This window comes from Haemorhous mexicanus, chromosome 5 (assembly GCF_027477595.1).
Source record: "Haemorhous mexicanus isolate bHaeMex1 chromosome 5, bHaeMex1.pri, whole genome shotgun sequence".
Classification (NCBI taxonomy): Eukaryota; Metazoa; Chordata; class Aves; order Passeriformes; family Fringillidae; genus Haemorhous; species Haemorhous mexicanus.
The window spans coordinates 4223970-4240336 of NC_082345.1; the positions used below are offsets into that span (position 1 = coordinate 4223970).

The 16367-nt window shown below is 40.6% G+C and overlaps 1 long non-coding RNA gene across 1 annotated transcript in view; it reads right to left on the minus strand.

Moving 5' to 3' along the window:
* The window catches only part of LOC132328065 (uncharacterized), a 53240-nt gene extending 37384 nt beyond the window's left edge, over positions 1 to 15856 (minus strand). The window contains exon 1 of the long non-coding RNA XR_009486672.1: positions 15725 to 15856. This is a non-coding gene — a long non-coding RNA (uncharacterized LOC132328065). The remainder of the gene's footprint in view (positions 1 to 15724) is intronic.
* Positions 15857 to 16367: the final 511 nt, after the last annotated feature.

Here is a 16367-nt window from a genome sequence, read left to right on the forward strand (position 1 = left end):
ATATGCACATATTTCTTAGATATATATTTACCTAAGTATCAAGCTGATAAATATGCTGATAAATAAGCTGATAAACATGTAAACAAGTCCTGGAGAGTGTAAATTACAGCATGCTTCTGGCAGAGTCAGTAATCATTTGGTTTGCCTATTGATTTTCAACCCCTTGCTCTTTCTTACATACTCACTGCTTCTAAAAGCTTGCTTGTATTATTATTAGCACTGATGGCTGTTTTACTAACACTTGCAGACTAAAGCCTCTTACTTGTACATCTTGTGTGCAGCAGACAGGAATGCTCTGTGATTGGTTTTAGAGGTGTCTCTGAGCTCTTGATGTGACCATAACCCAACTGAGCCCCAGCTCAGACAGCCCTTCCCACTGACTCTGTGCCCCATGCAAAGGACAGGAGCAAAATCCTGGCAGGATTTTGGCAGTTCACAGTACCTAGAATATACACGCTGCTGCAGGGTTCACAGATTATTGTTAAGGCAACTTCCCACATGATTCTGCTGTGATTTCTTCTGACTACAACATTTTCAAACATTTAAGCTTGCTTACACTTAAAATTAATCTTCTTCATATCTATATTTTTTTTAGTCTTAAAAAAAAAGATCATAGCAATTCCTTTAGTTAAACAATCAACACTAAAGTGGCTGAAGCAAAGGTATTTTTTATGGAAACTTTGCAATGAATCAACAATTTGAAAACACCTCCCCACCACCATCCCTCTTTCCTGCCAACTTTGCACCTGGGATTGTTTGCTACTGTGGAGCCACCTTCACCTTATCCCTTTGGATATGTCAGCTCAGCCCCAAAACAGCCAGGGAGGCTTTTGCAAAGATGTTTAAAGAGAATAGAGGCAGGCACAGAACAGGTGCAATCCCAAAAGGCAGAGCTTCAGCAATAAAATGTAGCCTTAAAATATTTCTGGTCCTTCTGCCTTCCCACTAAACTGTCAGAGCACAGCTAAACCCTCTCAAGTGGCAGTGCTGGACTTGCACCCACTTTGGGATGCCCAGCCTGAAGCTCCAGCTTGCACAGACAGGGTTTTCAGCCAAGAATTACCACCACAGCAGATGAAACCCAACCTGGTCTTGGTGGACACAGCCATCACAGGGTTCCCAGCACTGTTACAATATTTCATCGGGAAAAACAAAAATTTCCCAACAGATCTGAAGATTTCACTCCCATGTCTAACCCTAGCACCACTCTTGGATTCTCTTGAAAACAGCTTGCTCCTCAGAGCCTGCAATTATGTGTTTGCAGTCTTGCATTTTTATTATTCCCATTTTATCCTTTCAATAAAGCTAATAAATAGTAAAGTTTAACAGTGCAATAAAATTTGCCCTCACAGCTTCAGTTAGTATCTCTTTAGCCAATCTCAATATACAAATTTACTATAACCAATGCAACATGAATGAAAGCTTTTGGAACATTTGAACAGCAGAAATTTTAAACCCAGTGAGACTCTTTATAAAGGTTTGGGAGTTTTTCTGTTTTGGAACAAACGCAGAATTTTGCTCCACTGTTTTTAGAGGCACTATGACCAGGCTCAACTCTTCTATTCTGTCAGGCTGCAGGAACTGATCCAGTTACTAAGATAATTTACTCTGTTAATAGACCTAATTTCTAAGCCTTAACTCACCTTTGACACAGCAGATTAAGTGCATTGACACAGCAGATTAAGTGCATTGACACAGCAGATTAAGTGCCAAGCCATGTGGTGCTGTGCTTTGCTGCTCCTCACCTTTTTTTAACTTGGACAACAATCAGAGTGATGATTACAGGAAGAGGCTTCTTATTATATGGAATTACATGCTAAGGATCCTGACTGACTCTCTCCACTTTTCCCTACATGAAAAGAAATCGAGTTCAGCTTGGACTGGGTCACACTGCAAGCACTCAGAGGCAGCATTTGACCACAATAATTCTTAGCCTGCACCCTCTGACCTTGCCCCAGGTACCCCAGCCACAGTAACATCTCAGAAGAGACAAAATATCAGTTTACTAGTAGTTTCATCTAACAATTTGCTGCAAATCATTTAACATTCTCAAGCTACATTGAGGCTGAGAGGGTGCAAGGCTTTGAATATTTTATTGTCCTTCATCTGACTCCATGTTGATCATGATTAAAAAGACTCCTTTAACTTGAAAATAAAGATATTTATGAATTATATTCTACCTCATTAAAATGATAAATAAGATGGACAAAATAAGCCTCTTTCACAGCTCTTGTCTCTAAGTGAAATAAGCTGGAAAAAGAATGAGGCTCTGGTTGAAACTTCAAACCACCTGAAGGCCTTCACTGGCTTAATAAGGCCAAGTATTTGATCATTTCCAATTTCTTCCTTTATTATTTTCTCCTATTTCCCTTTGAGCACACAAAACTAATAAGTATTTTTTTATCAGAGAGAAATAAAGTAGCACTGCTGAAATCTGCAAGAGCAAGTGGGCATGGAAATGCCTTCTTTTTTTTTTTTTTAATAAAAGCTTTAATAAAGATGTATATATAAGCCTTGAAGCTCTTCAATAAGAGCCTGAGCCTGCATGATGCTACAGACCTCAACTTCCCCTGAAGTTGGCAAACTATTTCACAGGAAACAATCTTGTGCTGGTCCCAAGGCAATGAACAATATTGTCTAATATATCTTTTCTATCTTGAACCTCTGTGATGAGGTTCTTAATTATATCAGTTGCAGACTATTAGGAACACAGGAGAGTGGATATGCAGATCCCAGCTATTTTTTCTCCTAGTGCAAGAGGTGGGGAACACACTCCCATTCCTTTCCAGTGGGTGATGGGGGAAGAGAAAGCTCCCAGGGTCCCCATCCACTCTGCCATGCCCAGCCAGAGCCCCTGTGCTGCAGCAAAAATGCTTCAATTGCAGGCTCTGGTGCAGGAATGGGGCAGCCAAGGCCTTGGTGGCCAACAGGTCTTGCTGCTACCAAAGGTGTTGGGCACCAGGAGCCAGGGATTCATGGAATCATTTCAGTTGGAAAAGAGCTCTGAGACCACAGAGTCTGTTTTACCCCAGCACCAAACCAAGTCCCCAAGTGCCACATGTACACTGCTTCTAAATCCCTCTAGGGCTGGGGACTCCACTCTGTGGCAGTACCAGCTGTGGGTTTCTCTGGGTCTGGATTGAAGGCACTTGAGACAGTAGTTCATGTTTGGGACTCAGGTGTTTATTATTTCTTATCAGTAAAACAGTCTCACTGCTGTGAGATCAGCAGCAGGGCACAAAATGGCCAACTATCTCTTGGTACAAGGGCTTTTAAGACTAAACTATCCAATTAAGAACTGTTAACTTCACACTTTTAAACCAATAACTGATCCCAAGGAGCCCCCAATGCAGACTTTTCTGCCCAATTACAAAATGCCACCCAAACCCATGGAGAAGAAGAAGCAGCATGAAGAAGAAACCCAGGATGACACCCTGTGCCCTCCATCTTGCTTCCATCCACACCATACTAAAAATCTCAAAACCTAAATTTCTCACCAAGTGACACACCTACACTACCCTCTAGAATCTATTTCACACTTTTGTGGATTCCAGTCTATCTTGAAGTTTGGGAAACTTTCTCCATGAATGAGGGTCAAAGTCAGTGCTCCCCTGGGGTCAGGGCACCCCAGAGCAGACAGAGAAATATTCCCAGTGCCCTGGGTTTCCACACCACTCCTTGGGGACTGTTCCAGTGCTTGACAACAGTTTCTGTGAGGAAATTTTTCCTAATATCCAACCTAAACCTCCAGGTGCATTTCCTCTTGTCCTATTTCCTTTCACTTGGGAAAAGAAACCAACTCTCAGTTGCAGTGAATATGTTCTAGGAGGAGTATCTCAAAAATAATTTTGGAGCCAGTCATTGATATTTTTTCAAAGTAAATGAATCAATACTGGTAGCAAAAGATTTCTGTTTCCAAAGGGAAGACTTGCTAAATTAACTGGAAGTACCAGTTAATAAAGTGAACGAGGCTAGTGAACCAGACAGAGAGAAACCTGGGGATCTGAATGCCTGCCTGCAATCTCTGCAAGCTCATAAAAGGCACATAAACTCATAAATTCACAGCAAGTTCAGAAAAGGCTTTATAACACACACTGCCTGTGAGGGCAAGAAAGTGAGCTGTGCAACCCCAGCAGACTTTCCCTCCTCCTCCTCTTCCCAAACCATCCCTCATGCTCCAGCCTCTCAAAGGGACTCTCAGACCTCACGGGTGTCCTCAGCACAAGGAGCAATTCTGGCTTCAGGCCAGAGGAAAAGCCAAAATAAAATTTTGTTTCCCTTGTTTATGGCTTCGACACGCTCTGCTCAAAATGGAGCTCCAGAAAATTCAACTTACATTAGGGTTTTTTAGAAACATCTTATTTTGTATTCAAAATTGTGCTCAGAGCTGATTTACACTGTAATAAAGAAGTTATATTCCTCTGGCAAGTATTGCAGCTACTTAAATATTCCAGTGAGAGCATTGCTTTAATGAAAGCAGAAGCAGTAAGAAAAACAGACAAACAAACAATTTTCTCTGCCTGTTGAACTGTGACAGCTGTTTTATCTCCTATCAACCTTCATTAACAGGGGAAACAGTTTATCCAACAAGTATTTACAATAAAAACTGTGGGCAGTTCCAAGTTTGTGGAGATCAGCACTTTGAATTTAATTGCAGAGGTTTTTTCAGTACAAAAAAAAATTTAAAAAATTAAAAGTTGTGTGCTACAAGACACATCCAATTAAGGAATAAGCAGATCAGTTATTCACCAGAAGAACTGATTCTGTTTTAAGGCTAAGTCACACTTAACACTGTGTGATGTATAAAGAGTACATCACACAGATTTACAGATGTGGGAGGCCAGGCTGGAGGTATGGAATAGAAACAGCTACTGAAAGGATGTCTCCTTTCATGAATCACTCTGACAAGACAGAGAGTTTGACTGTCTTTTACTGTCATTTTTTCCAGGTTGCAGGAACACTCAGAGGAGCCAGGTATATGAAACTGAGACAATGATGAAAATGGATTTTAGTAGCAACCAGCCCAGACGAGTGGTGCCGTGCCACAAACAGCCTCACTTGGGCTCAGGTGTAAGCAGAAATGTGCAAATCAGTACTTGAACAGGAGTGAAATATAAGGTATTGCTGTTACAGCCTGCTAAAAACCCTGGAAAAGTTACAGAAAATTTAATTTCTGAGGCTCAGGCATATAACATGTCCCGTGTAACTCATCTCCCCCACTTTCTCCCTTGTGTCTCAGCTTTACCATTGCTGCCAGATAACCAAAACAGCCAAAGCTGCAGAGTTCTTCAAACTTGGATTTAATCCTCTCTTTTGACGCCTAACATAGAAACTGAGCAAAATGTGAGCACTTCAGAGCACTGGGCAACAGGATAGAAGGCACAAAACCCAAAAAGGAACTCTTGATTCTACAGCTACTTAGTGTCACCTTAAAGTCCAAGAGGTAAAAGGTACCAACAAGAAAATGACAACCACTAAAACACAACATGATTTAAAATGGGAACAGAAGCTCTCAAACATTGTATAAATGGCATAATAAACAGCCACAGTACTTATAGGCCCTGAAATGTATAGAAAAAATTATTTGTAGGTATGATACTATAACTTACCTCCTTAAAAGCAATCTGGATGCAAAATAAAAACTACATCTGTGAGGGATTGCTGAAGAAAGGCAGAGGAAAATAAAGGTCTTAATTTGCAATCCATTCCAAGCATGCTGCCTCCAAGGGACTTAATTCAGCAACAAATCTAGATCTGTGTGCAAAAACAATCTGGGTGCAAAGAAATCAGGTATTTACATAATCTTAATATTTCCATGATCATAATCCTGTTGCTACAGATTGTACATAAAAACCTCAAGTATTCTTAACTACAGGCCTTAGGAATAAGGGAGGGAGAGAAATAATTAAACAGAAAAGAAGCTGCCTATGTCTTTTATCTACCCTGAACCATGCAACAATTAAAAGCCTTGTCTAGTATGAAATTTTATGAGCACAAAAATCTTGCCTCTACCTTCTGATTTTGGGATTTCCACAGCAAAAGCTCACCACCTTGGACATCCACAACACCAGTGCCTGCACTGTTGGATGTTCTTGCTGGATTTTTTGGGAGGGATTTTTTTTTTTTTTTAACACAGTGGGTCAGCACAGAGTATAGGAAAATTACAGCTATTTTAGAGGTGAAAAAATCAAGAAGAAAAAATAGCCAAACAAGCACTGAGTTATCAGTAACCTGATGGTATCATCTGAACTCACTGTGTCTGATCAAGCCAAGTCCCCATTTGCTTCAACAGGGTGTGTAAGAAAGGCCAGGTGAGGCTGACTGGAGCCATTAAGGCCAATTTGCACCCACAGGGTCCTGGCCCAAATATCTCCAATGTCTCTTTCTCCCCACATTTTGCTTATCTTAATTGCAAAGGAACAAGCAGTGTATTGCCTTGCCTTCCTGAAATGCAAAATCTGCCCTGTATTCAGCAGTGAAATCCAGGTGTTGTCCTGGGCCAGGAGTTTGATTTAGTGTCACAGTTAGAAAAGAGCACATTTTCACTTGTGCTGCATGAAAAAACACCCATGACACTGTCACTTTCACAGCCCTGGTGACTCACAGCAAAGGATGCATGAGGTGATCTGGCTGCTCAGAGCCACAGCAACCAACTGAAAGGAGAACTGTGCCCACTGGAGACCCAGGAAAGTGATTTATGTCTAGAAACATTCAGCTTTGCCAATAAATTTGAGCCAAAAAGCAGCTAATTTCTCAGGTGCTGTCAGGAGTGCAGAGAGAAGGAGAGCTTGAATGGGCCAGAAAAGAGGAGAGGTCACTGGCTGCTCTGAGCAGAAGAACAAGGATTTGACTCCTCCAGACTCAAGTTCTCCAAGCATGGAGCTCTCACAGTCAGCCTCATGGAATGACCATCTCCTTGCTGATATGGTTTTTCAATTTATTCGTGGTAGAGTACCTGCCTTTAAGAGTTTAAAATGGGGAATTAGATAATAGCAACAGGAAAATAGAGTGGAATAAACCCCAACAAACAAAGAAAAAACCCCAAACTGCTGTATGCAGTTCTGGCACTGCTGCTTTGAATTAAATCAGGGGAAAAGTGTTACACAGATTTTCACTGTGGGCAGAAACAGAAGGCTGACTCCATGACCAAAGCACTGGTTTGATGCCCCACAATATAAACCTTATTTTAACTGTGTTTGTCTACAAAGGTAAAAGAAGCAGCGAGTCCAGAAGCAAATGGGACTTTAGAGGAGATGAATGCAAGCAGCAGGAGAAGGAAAGGGAGAGGAGCTGCCCAGCAGCCCAGGGGGAGGGTGGCAAAGGGCTGCCATGCTAAGAGAGCCATGCAGCCATGGGAACTGACTGCAAGTGCAGGCAAGAGACATCCTAGAGGTCGCTCATCCAGCCAGCTGAAAAGCTCTTCACATCTGCTTTGGAGGCCCCACTGTGAAATCCTCAGCACATAAATTTCCTTTGGCTGGAGTGTCCTTTCCAGTTGTAGCTGTGGCAGCTTTCAAAAAAAGCTTCTGGGAAAAAGCACTGAAGCTAAGAATCTCCTGGGACATAAAACAACAAGGAAGAGCCACAAACAGCTGTGGGACCAGGCACTGCACCCTACACAAAGGTGATCAGATTGCAGGTTGGTATTTAGATGAAATTATCAAGCCCACAAGACAAAGAAATGTTCTGTACCTTTCCATGAGCAAACCAGACCAATATTCATTCAGCTCGGGGTGCAGTTTCCTCAGAGCAGTTACAGGCTGCACCTCCCACAGAATGCTGTTACTTAACAGAAATTACAGATAACAAATCATCCTCTCTGCTTTGCTTGTAATCTTCACAGCAGTATGCAATTAAGAGCATGAAGCAAAAGAAAAAAATCAACAGGAAAACAGGATGCCATAAACCAGAGTGAAAGTAGCCTGGTGTCAGTGGCAAGGAAAAGGTTTGTGCTCCAAGCCAAACATCCCTGTTCCCAAGGATCATATAAAGCCAACTCTCCCCTCAAATTAAATTTGAATATTTTCGAGGGGGGCTCTCCTGTGTAAAAGGCAAATGCTTTGAGTAGAAACCATAGGCAGAGCTGTATTATCATGGATCTAGAGGTCAAGAAAGACTCTGACTTCAGCTAGTCAAGAATAATTTTCTTCTTCATCTTCCTTATCCACCTACCACATGAATAGTCATCACCTCTGCAAATAGCTGATGGTTGTGTGGGGTAGTACAACAAAGGTTGTCATCTTCAGAAATGAAAATGCACAGATTTTTCCCTACTCTCTGTGGACCTGATTGGAGCCTGTAAAGATCTGGATGAGAGAAAAAAGAAATAATCACATGGTGGCACATACTATGAGTTCTTACAGGAGTGCTGGAGAAACCTGACATGATTTTCAATAGAGAGGTGTTAGCATTACAGAAACCATTCTGAAGCTGACAATTGTAAGGAAGACTAAATAAATATTACAAGACTACTTTCTGCCATTGGCTCAAAGAAATATGAATTAGCCAAGAGAGAAGATTTGTGATCTGCAGTGATATGGCAAGGATTTAAAAATCCACCAGAAAGGTGGGAAAGGAAGAGAAAAAAATAGCAATTTCAAAAGTTTCCATAAAATTAAAAATCAAAGATCTTCCTTTGTGACTATGAGGAGGAGTCACCTAACAAGGCTAGAGAAGTCAGTGAAATGGCAAATGCAAAAATGTTTTTACAGCTAAGGTGCAACAGCAGAGTAACAAGCACAGCTGTGATGGTGTGGTCAGAACTTCAGAATCACATTAAAAGGGACTGCATGCCCAAAATGACACACCAGGCTCTAACACACCTGACTGTATGGATGGCTTCCAGCATTTATAACAAAACACTTGGAAGCAGTCAGGTATTTTATCTCAGCACAGTTTCCTGCCATCTTCTATGGGTCAAATTAGCAATAGGCTTTGTTTGCAAATCAGCAGAACAGGAGAAATGAATTCCACACATAAACCCAGCAAATGTGAACTAAAAGAGACAGTATAACAAAGCTTTAATGAAACTGCATCCAGCATTTGGGGACACTAATTATTTATGGAAAAGAGAGAGGAGTTTCTTCTCAAGAAGTCAGCAAAATAACATTTGTAATGCTCTGATAAAACACGAAGAACCATGTAATCTTCTTTCAGCCTGCAACATTCACAAAAGTCATTAACATTTCAGAAGCAGATAGTTAAGGAGACTTGTAAGAGATTTTTTTCTTTCCAATTGGTGTAAGATGTTAACAGCAAAATGGAAGTTCTGTAAGGTTCTGTCTGCACCAGAAGCCAGAATCATTAAAGGAGAAATATCAGAAGAGTTTGTGATGCCCACCTACAGCAGCAGCTCAGGAGAGACAAATTCTTCTCAGCCTTTCCAGAACACACAGCTGAGATCTCCCATTCAGGTGGATCTTCTGAGTATCAAGGAGATCAGCAAGACCCTGAGCAAATCTAAATGTCCAGGTCATTTGCAGTAGTTATTTTGTGCTTATTCTTATTGCCTTCTGGTATTCTGACTTTTGGTATTTTCCCTGCTGCACAAGTGACCAAGCAAATGGCTTTTCTTTTACACAGTATTTAACTTTGGAATTTCTAGAGTGAAAGGGAGAAAGATGATTGCTCTTTTAATAACAGCAATCTATTTTTAAGATGTAGTGAATGTTCAAAGCCCAACAGCCATGAACTTCTGTTATTCAGAGAGGACACAAAGTACCTGCACAAGTAATAGGGGTTGCCTTAAAATGCTCAAGTTTTCTTATTGCCATTTAAGAAAACATCTCAGTGGGGGGGAGAAAATCAATCAGTGTGACACTTGGAAATAAACATGCCAAATGTCCTTAGTTAAAGGCACTACAAAGAGTTTATCTTCATGAAGATATAAAATATGTTTCATTCTAGAGAGCTAATTCAGTGTAAAAATGCAGCAAAAATTAAAGCCTGTGTTGTTTTTATGTGAGCTGTGTAGTTAGGATAGCATCTATGAAGAACTGACTGAAGTGAAAATTACCATCTGCTCTGCATTAGGATCTTACCACCCAGTCTTTCTGAAGTTACTTTTTTCTTTTTTGAAGTTACTTAGCAAATCCAGTGCCAAAGGATTTTTCTCTCTCCCTGCTCTAATCCAGTTTGCTTCCTCTCTGTCAAATCTGTCAAGCAGTGAATGGTTGGTACATTTCTGTGCATGTTTTAGTTCAGTTGGTCATGGCAACTGAGCTGACACCTACCCAATTTTGGGCTACTCCCTTTTTGAAAGAGCTGCTGGGGGAAAAAAAAATACTTTGCTCAAAATCTGTCCTCACATCAACTTTGAATTAGCTCTTCCTCCCTCCCTGGCATCAATTGCTCCAAGCCTGTGGCTACAGCTGCCCTTCAGAACTCCAGTGCAGCAGCACCTGCCTTTCCATACAGTTGTCCCTCCCCATCTATAAAAATATCCCTTCCCTTCACAAACAATCCCTGTATTTTTAAATGGTCAGTTCATTGCAGGAACACCACTGGAAGTACCAGAAACCTTCCAGGTTTTATAAATTATTTCTTGCAAAAAGAGATTTGTAGCTAAATTAAGTCCCTTGGAGGCAGCCTGCTTGGAATGGATTGCAAATTAAAACCTTTATTTTCCTCTGCCTTTCTTCAGCAATCCCTCACAGATCTAGTTTTTATTTTAGAATTCTTATTTATCCCTGTTCCCTATTCCACTTTTGATGGATGTCAAATTGCCAAATTCATATGAACTTCTATCAGTTTCTTTAGTAAAGCAAGTTTTCAATGGAAAAATGAAAGAATCGAAAACATCAGCAAAAAGGACTAAAATTAATGGGTTTTTTGTTCTCTTAGCAAAGCTCTCTGTCAATTACCATGCCCTAGGATACATGGAAAATAAAATTAACACTGCAGCCAGATTTCTGAAAGTGTCAGCTGATAATAAAGAACGTAATGACAATTATCTAGAAACAATAAATATTACCCAAGGATGCATGTAATCCCTCTGGCTCCCCCTTCTTACCACTCTGAGCTTAATAAAATATTAGTTATTGCACTGTCAAAATAATTGCACATTAAACTTCTCCACTCAGGCCAGGCTGGTCTTAAAATTCTGGCCTGGAGCTGTGTCCAGCTGAGGTCTCAGCATCCCAGCTGGCAGCTCCATGCCAGGTTCTGTGTGGCACCACTCCCCTGCCACCCACACTGGGGAAAAGGACAGAAAAGGAAAAGGAAAAGGGAAAAAGGAAAAAGGAAAAGGGAAAAGGGAAAGCCCTGGCTGCTGAGGGAGGAGATTCTCCCCCATCCATGCACATAAATAAATCTCAAGGCAGTGTTTCATCTTCCAGCAGGTGTAGCTCTGTCTGGGCCCTACAGAGGCTCTCTCCTGCACTCCTGTGTATTTTTAATTAATTAACAAGGAAGCCTGCAGAGTAATTCCCTGATCCTGAGGCCTCCATCACCTGATGTGCCATGGACTGCCATCAGCTCCAGCCCAGTGTTTCCCCTGCATGCCCCTGGGAGGAACTGAACATTTTTACAGCTGGGAGCCCCCCCCTTTCCCACCTATTGGATTTGTGGGGTTCCCAGATGAAAGAAGGAACAATGATTTGACTCCCTGTTCTCAGAAGGCTAATTTATTATTTTATGACACTATATTATATTAAAGAATGCTACACTAAACTATACTAAAGAATACAGAAAGGATACTTAGAGAAGGTTTAAAAGATAATAATGAAAACTTGTGACTCTTTCCAGAGTCCTGACACAGCTTGGCACTTTATTGGCCAAAGAGTCAAAACAATTCACATGAAACCAATGAAAGAACCACCCGTGGGTAAACAATCTCCAAACACATTCCACATGTGAGCACAACACAGGAGAAGCAAATGAGATAAGAATTTGTTTTTCTTTTTCTCTGAGGCTTTGCAGCTTCCCAGGAGAAAATCCTGGGTGAAGGGATTTTTCCAGAAAATGTGACTGCCACCCCCACCCTGGAAAGGCCACCCTGCTGCACAAAGAGCAGGCAGCTCCTCACACACCTCTCTCTAGCTTATTAAAATAGAAATATCACTGCTTTAAACAGAGCTGAAGATGGGTACATAACAGTCCCCAAGCCTTTAATCTTTCCTTTGTGAGGAGTAGCACTTCTCTTCCCTACCAAATTATATCATGATGCTGTGTTCTGCCTTGCAGGTCTAAACCCTGCAATTCCTGGAATCAAAGACAACAAGATTATCATTATGATGTTAATACAGCTACTGCAATACTGCTCTAATAATATCTTCAAATCAAACAACTTATTTACCATTAATCATTTTCATCTTAGAAAACTGCATGCTCAGACTTAATCAGAGTTATTAAAAATCTCCAAATCCCAATTACACTATCTAAGGAACTCATTTTGAAACTCCTGACCAAAAGACTTGCAGTGGGTAGGAATCAGAGGCAAGATGAAATTTTCCTACTGTTTTTCAGCAGGATCAAGGCCAAGCCTCAAGGAAGGTTTTCTGTTCTCTGCAGTATCACCACCATCTGCAGCCACTGAGAACATGAGGGTCTGTGCTGGACCTTGACACAATTTTGCCTCTTGACCTCCTTGGCTGATTTTATATTTTTTTGGTTGATTATTTTTTGGTTGGTTTTTTCCCCCATCAACCCAAGGATGAGATATAAGCAGGTCAATGCAAAAGAAGTTTTTGTCACAGCCAGAAAACGAATGGGACTTGCTTAAAATGAGCCCCACAAAAAACTTTGATCAAATACAGAGACCTCAATTTAAGTACAAGTTCATTCCTACACAAAGGCTAATCATGGAAATCCCACCAATCTCCAGCAATATTGTAACCCAGCCCTTTCACAGCTGGAATGAAGACTGTGAATTAAAAACAAAACAGAAATGAACAGAAATAAACAAACTGAAAAAAAAAAATAAAATCCTTGTTATGAAACATGGGAAGTTAGACAAGTTAGACAAGTTCTACCACCACACACTAACAACTTTCTCACCCCTCCCTTGAGAGGTATTTGAAGTTTGAGGGATTATTTCCCTAATAATTCTGCTCTAATTGAGTGGTAGTGAAGCATTTGTTTTGATTTGCAGAACAGAATGGCTTTCTTTGAAAGCAGAGAAGCTTTATCCCAGAAACCCCTACACTTGAAAAGCAGTTTTTTGGCCTAAACATTGCAGTCACACTTTCTCCCACTGAGGACGTCTGCTAAATCACTGAAAATAAATGAAGTGAAATAAAAATAATGTCTCAGCTATTTCATTGTGTTGTTCTAGATACTGCTGAAATCATGTGAAAGTAAAATGTGTAACCAAAGCCATGTACTTTATCATTTACCCCCACTGTTTCCATCATATGAAAGAAACCACTTAAAGCTGGAAGCAAAAATTCCAGCAGAAACAGTTAGCCAGAAGAAATACCCAGATTAAAATCAACCAGAAAGCAGAAAAACAGAGATGATGAAGAGGGAAGCATCCTGTTAGGGAAAGAGAGAAGATGACAAGGGACTAAAATTAAAATCAACCAGAAAGCAGAAAAACAGAGATGATGAAGAGGGAAGCATCCTGTTAGGGAAAGAGGGGAGATGACAAGGGACCAAACTGCACTAGGATAGAGAGAATTGCTGAGCACTATGTGCAGCTATTGAAGAATAAAACACTTCTGGCAATTAAATGGCAACAGCCCTAATTTCAGTTATAAATGCTTTTATCTCCATTTCTGTTACAATGACATTTCTGGAGAGGATCTTGGTGCTGATGAGGAGTTCCTACAAGTTACCAAAGAAGCAAAATGCACCAGGAGAATGAGATAATTCTGAGGCTTCTTAGCAATGTGGAGATTTTGCACCCTCTGCAGGTCCAGGAAGAGATAAAGAACCTAGAAATATAAAATCCTGTAGTAAAATGCATTTTATACTTTATTTATCAGTGCTGCCTTGCTGTGGCAATGTCTGCTTTCCCCCTTTAAGACATCCCTGAGTGTTGTCCTCCCCAAACCAAGCCACAGGATATTTCCTTTTCCCTTTATGCTTTGTCTCTAGCTCAGAGCCCTTCCCTGCCAGCTGGGGTCAGGGCACTTGCAGTGACCAGGAGCCTTCTTTAGACAATGTTCTTTTCTTCCCTACTTGGAAATATCAGAAGGAAGGGGTTTTAAATGACCAAAGCCTATGGTCCACACTGCCTCCCCTAAACATGATGCCCCTGTGCTCCACTGTATATTGTCTTTTTCCTTCATGTACCAGTTCAGATTCTTTGTGCTTCTCTGCATGAGACACTTTTGACCACACACAGACTGAAAAATCAGCAGCCATCCCACAGTGCCTTGTAGAAACAAAATTATTTCAGGTAAAGCACACCTTTTCCCAGAAAAAAAAATAAATAAAGAAGAGAGGCCAATTTTTAAAGTTAGTATATACCAGTTTAATCATGTAATGAAAGTTCACTGTGTAAACATCATCTAACCTAATATACTGTCACCAAATATCAATATAAATAGATATAAGGAATTCAATCAACAGACTTTGAACTTTATTTCCTCAAAAGCAAGTAATCCTCTAAAATATTAAAAGAGAAAAATCTTGACAGTGCTTGAGAAAAAAAAAAGGAGAATAAATAGCAGTGTATTTGAGATGAAAGTGAGTTTGATGGATTTGGTAAAGCCAGTTCTATATTACTGTGCACCCTTATCTGATACAGCTGCTCCAGTACATGTCCTACTGCAGCAAATATAAACAGAGCCAGCAACTGATGATTAAAATTTGTGATGAAAAGACATATTGGACTAGTCTCAAGCATATTCCAGGGAAAGACTCTACACCACTTTTCCTGATGGCTTCAACGTGTGTTTGAAGCAGGCAGCTGCTTTCAATTGCCTTTGAAACCTCCACTGACGTCAGTGAGAAAACAATGTCAGCAAAAGATCTGTGATAAAATAAGATGAGCTTGAAGAGCAACTGTGCTTTTGGTTATTTGTTGTTTCCAGTGGGACTCAGATGAAAAACACATTTACATTTAAGAGTATGACTCCCCTCTTTTTGCTGCCTCTCTCCCTTCTGGACCCCTCATTTCTCATTTCACGCCCTGTCCTACCCAGAAGCCATTCCTAAGCCTTCCCCACCAGTTACAATTCCACTTTCCTTCCAATTTCCTGAAGATCAGCAATAAATTTGTTCTCCTGAAGCACTGTTATCAGGCTTTATAGAATATCAGCCTAAGGAAGAGCCAAGAACACTTAGAAAAGGAAATGCACTAGGTTGAAGCACTGCAATTGCATTTTCACAATCAAAAGACCTTCAAGTACAATACTTTCTTATTAAAAGTCCACAGCTGACATCCAGGCAATGCTAATATTCTCTGGGGGTCACATAAATACATTAGGAAGGTTGTAACATGTCTCCAGCTGAAGAAATAGCTTTAAGATCAAGATTATGCCAAAACTGAAGGATGAATGGCAGTACAGCCTGACCACAGTCCAGGGAAAGGTGGGGCCTGACATCTTCATTCTTTATAACAGCAGACAGGTTTTCAAGCTTTCTTACACTTTTAACAGTGAAAAGAAGGAAAAAAACCCTTTTTTTTTTTCTCTTTTTACTTAAAGCATGGTTAAGCTGGCTGTTTTTCCTAAAGGTATTTAAAAGGTGCACTCTTTGTCACAGGATTGTTAGCATAGTCCAGCTTTGCTGATAATTTGATTTTTCTGAACAGAAGAAAATAAAATTGTCACTTTACCTGCCCTGAACTGGTTTCAACACATGGCTGTCTCCTTTTGCCAAAGAAGTTACAAAATTCCATTTGGAAACTGATCTGCAGACAGTGACAGAACCCCTCCTTTTACCCATGTGCACCAACCATACTGAAAATTCTGCTGCAAGATACAAGGAGATATGTGAGAAAAAAAAAAATTGAACTTGGAGTGTAGCAGTGTAATAAAAACAAACAACTCTGTTTGCATAAATGTGGTTACTTGCCATTTCTGCATGTGTGAGTCAGCTGGGACAGCCACAAACTCAGAACTAAAACACACAGAGAGTGTTAATTGCTGTCACTTCACCCAGAGGGGGATGCCCAAAGCAGCACCTGGGCAGAAGGACAAGGCAAAAAGGCAGAAAGGCAGAAAAGCAAAAAGGAAAAAAAGGAAAGGAAAAAAAAAGGAAAGGGGGAAAAAAAAAGGAAAGAAAGGAAAAAAAGGAAAGGAAAATAAAGGGGGGAAAAGGGAAAAAAGGGAAAAAATAAATAAAGGAAAAAAAGGAAATAAAGGGGGGAAAAAAGGGGGGAAAAAGAAGGGGGGGACAAAAGGGGGGGAGAAAAAAGGGGGGGAGAAAAAAGGGGGGGAGAAAAAAGGGGGGGAGAAAAAAGGGGGGGAGAAAAAAGG